Source organism: Sinocyclocheilus rhinocerous, unplaced genomic scaffold, assembly GCF_001515625.1.
Source record: "Sinocyclocheilus rhinocerous isolate Xijiao unplaced genomic scaffold, SAMN03320098_v1.1 scaffold1168, whole genome shotgun sequence".
Classification (NCBI taxonomy): Eukaryota; Metazoa; Chordata; class Actinopteri; order Cypriniformes; family Cyprinidae; genus Sinocyclocheilus; species Sinocyclocheilus rhinocerous.
This window is the reverse complement of record NW_015650373.1, coordinates 502,616-505,253: the sequence shown is the minus strand read 5'-3', so window position 1 is coordinate 505,253 and position 2,638 is coordinate 502,616.

Sequence of the window (2,638 nt, the reverse complement as noted above, 5' to 3'; positions counted from 1 at the left end):
GCTGTATCGCACACCCCAGACTCGACTTGAGTGGAAAATGAATCATCCACGGTTGTGCGCCCACTGGTTTGCACATCAGCAAAGGTGCTTTTAGGAGTCTAACTTGCAAGCGCCAGACCACTGATTCGTCAAACCTGCTTTCATACAGTCCGTGTTCTTCTTACTACCGTATTTTGTAGTAACGAATATAGTGTTTTTTGAACCTTAAACCGCATAAACACATTTCATTACACCAAATACACAAAATAATGTTCTTTTTAGCAACATCATATGACCCCTTTAATTTTACTTAACATTATTTTATTTATCCATTATACTGTAGAGACCTTTTTGAAAGATAATAGGCTCGTTTGAGATGAGCAAAATCTGCGCAGAATTAGAATTTTTCTAATGCCGGTTAGAAAAGTGTCCGAGTTACGTCCGACTTGCTCTGATGTCATGCTGACGTGTGCCAAAAAGCTCTCGCGACAGCGAGGCGGCTGTGTCAGATTGTGCAGTCGAGCGCAGTTGCTCTCCACCGACTGCGCTGATCAAAAGCATGATGGGAAACGACTGACTGAAGACACAGCTTAATGCTCATTGGTTCAGACAGTGATGCTGCGTTCTCTTCTAAAATGTTTTATTTTTTTATCTGGTTCCATGTGATTATATGTATTTAAATTATGTATGAATGTTCCCAAACACTATGACAGCAGTGGCGGCTCGTGGGTTTTAAAATAGAGGAGGCACATTGTATTGGTCTGGGATCCCTGCCGATTATTATTATTATTATTTGCTTAACCACTTTAAAATGGCTTTTTGGTTGCTTTTAGTCAGAAAACGTAAAGAAAAGGACACACATACAGCAAGATAATATAATTTCACTTACCTGGCCTATCACTTGAAGCAAACATCCATCCCCCTCACAAATCAGCTCTTTCTTGTTTTTGTTTCATGCTCTCTGTGCCTTGCCCTGGACTTTTATGTCACTTCCTGTCTCCCGTGGTGTTTGTTGTCCGTTTGTTCATTGGTTCCCCTTGATTAGTCTCCCCAGGTGTGTCTTATCTTGTTAAGCTTGTTAGCCCCCCTGTGTGTATATATAGCCCTAGTTTTTCTTTAGTTCCTTGTGAGTTGTTGAATGTAATGGTTGTTTGTTTGCCAGTCATTCTGTTCTTTGTTCCCTTTGGTTTTTGCCTTATTGTTTGTTCTAGTTTTTCCATGAAATACCAGCACATAGATCCTTGCCTCTGCCTGTTTTCTGCAGCTTCTCCACAACGTTACAATTTTTCACTGGCATGTCTCTTTGACTAGTGCCTCTTTGAGCCTATATTTAGTATAAGTAAAATACTTAAGTACTGTACAAATCAAATACTCTGACTTTTACTCAAGTTGTTTTGGAATTGCTGACTTAACGTGTAGTGGAGTAATTTTCACTAAGTTATCTGTACTTTTACTCAAGTATGGTTTTTAGGTACTCTTTACACCTCTGCCATTACTCAAAATATCTGGGACTGAAACTCATAAACTTTCAGTTAGCATATTAGATTTTAAGTGCAAGGCTACTCTGACCACCCTAAATAAAGGTTTATTATCATATGCAGTTTAATAGATTAAATTAGTATACTGAAATGTGAGAGGACAAAGGAGGGGTAGAGTTTTTATTTAAATGTATTTAAATACTACTGAACTATGGGAGTGTTTATTGTCTTTATTAACTGCACAACTGTTTACTTAGATGAATGGAGAAAAAAAATCCAACATTTATATTTATTATTATGCTATATATTTTACGTAAGTATTTTATTATGCCAATAAAATCTTCAATATGGCAGTAATGTAAAGCATGTGTTGATGTTATACTAATAATAACCACTTGGTGGCAGCATTGACTCGCCTCACGATCGCATCACAACGACATTTACATCTCCGTCGCTGACATCACTGGTGTCTTCTAGTTTTCATTGTTTAGAAGTAATGTATTTGCAATGCATTTGCTGAAGGAAAAGTTAAATTTGTCCATCATATTAAAGCACTTCGGTAACATGAGAGGGTCGTAGTTTTATAAACATTATTCAGGCTGTGCAATGTATGTTATCTGTTTCGACAGAAAAGAAATAAATAACGAGTATCACGCCATAAATGTTCCGCCCTGAAAATATCTCTTGAAAGCTGATTGGTTAAGGAATTTGGCGCTGGGGAATGATGGACGTGTTCGGTCGAGATAAGGGCGGGACCAACAGTCCTTTATGCTGAAATGATGATTTACTGCATCGTGTTACTTATGTGAACGTTACAGATCACATTTCAAAGCGAACTGAACACAGATTCATTTGAGAGAGGGCGAATTTGATTGAAAACCCTTTATTTACTTGCAGGTTCAATAATGTCTGTATCTATAATGCCTGTTCTCTCTTCCTCCCCTTGCCCCCTCCCTCAGTCTCTCTGGGTGTAAACAAAGCCGAAGTGGGTCATTTGTCGTGGTATGATCTAGTAAAGGTTCCGCATCCCTGACGCATCACGTAAAGAGTCGATGTAACAGGCATTAATACCACAAAAGAAATTACACAAAGCCATAAACGTTGCTCCGAGGCATAGTGGTACATTGACTCATATTTCCAGACTGACGATTGACAAGCTATCCATATCCGACATCTGCCTT